Source organism: Fukomys damarensis, unplaced genomic scaffold (genome assembly GCF_012274545.1).
Source record: "Fukomys damarensis isolate Sample0158 unplaced genomic scaffold, DMR_v1.0_HiC HiC_scaffold_19, whole genome shotgun sequence".
NCBI classification, from domain to species: Eukaryota; Metazoa; Chordata; class Mammalia; order Rodentia; family Bathyergidae; genus Fukomys; species Fukomys damarensis.
The window spans coordinates 46,776,783-46,778,233 of NW_022900931.1; the positions used below are offsets into that span (position 1 = coordinate 46,776,783).

The 1,451-nt window shown below is 46.3% G+C and overlaps 1 non-coding gene across 1 annotated transcript; it reads left to right on the forward strand.

Annotated features, from left to right (window-relative positions):
• The first annotated feature begins 550 nt into the window (after positions 1-550).
• Trnav-cac lies at positions 551-623 on the forward strand. The gene has a single exon. It is a non-coding gene; the product is annotated as a tRNA-Val (tRNA).
• The last annotated feature ends 828 nt before the right edge of the window (positions 624-1,451 follow it).

Consider the following 1,451-nt stretch of genomic DNA (forward strand, 5'->3'; position numbering starts at 1 on the left):
GGAGGCAGCGGTGGGGGAGTAAAAAGACTCAAGATGTGCTTTGTGCATGTACCGACTCCCCACGACGTACGGAATCACTGTACTGCAAACATGCACTCATAAAATTTTTTAAAATTAAAAACAAAGACCATGAGTAGATAACCTGCCAGAGAATGGAGTCGACACGGAGAAACAAGGACCAAGAGAAGTTTTTGGTCCTGTGTAAAACTTGCCTGAGATCTCATCGACCTAGCAGAGCCTAGTGAGACCGGAGTTTCCTTCATCATTCAGGTCAACGGAAGTGCATTTTCAAAGTGGCTTAGCTTGGTAAGCTCACTAGTGTCTGCATTCAGTCCGTAGACACGGCGGAGGTACTTTCTGCACATCCTGAACCCAACAGTCAGCCACTAATCGCGCTGTTTCCCCGGGAGGTGCCACGGAGCGATCCAACACTCGCTGGCTCTCTCCGGGTGCTGCCTGACGCCAGGATGGGCGGTGCTTGGCGAGGCCTAGACACACTCGGGATCCATCATATTTCAAGAGTAGTTCGCACAGTCGCTGTCACCAGCCGGTTTCCGTAGTGTAGTGGTTATCACGTTCGCCTCACACGCGAAAGGTCCCCGGTTCGAAACCGGGCGGAAACAGGAGTTGCGTTTTTCTTCTGGTTCCGTGAAAATCCGGCAAAGGAATTGGCCAGCAAGCTCTCAGGCGCCCCCTGGGTCCAAGTTCGGTTGCAGACACACAGACGCGGCGAGCACAGACGATGGCGCCCCCCTGCGGCGCCTGGCGTGACTTGGTGCCCTGAGCTGTGCAGGCTTTTCAGGCCCGCAGGAACGTGGTGCCTTGCTTCTTCACCTTCTAGTCTCTTCCTTCTCTTCTCTTTGCCTGTTTTCCTTTTTTTTCCTTTCTGCCCTCCCTGCCTCTTTCTTTCTTGAAGCAAGAAAAGTATGACCTATTATTAGGAAAATTGCCAATCAATAGAAGGAGATTAATACAGATACTAAAGTTAGCATATTAATATACTTCACATATTCAAGAAAGTAGAAAGAGATATGAACACAGTAAGAGATATGGAAGAAATAAAAACATACAAATGAAATATATTGGCTAGGGTTCTCTACAGAAACAGAATACATTTTTAAAAATATATAAACCGGGCATGATGCCTCATGCCTGTAATCCCAACACTCAGGAGGCTGAGGCAGGAGAATTACCACCCATCTGAGGCCAGTCTGGGCTACACAGTGAATTCAAGGCCAGCCTGAACTGCTTCATTTTCCAGTGCTTTGTTTACCTCAAACCAACCTCAGTCTGAAAGTACTAAGTGGAAAATTCTAGAACTAAACAGCTTGTAAGTTTTAACCACTTTTATTACAGTTGACTTATAATTATTCTATGTGATTACTGTTTTGTTTTGAAACAAGGTGTCACTATGTAGTTCAACCTAGCCTTGAATTCACTATGTTTTTTTT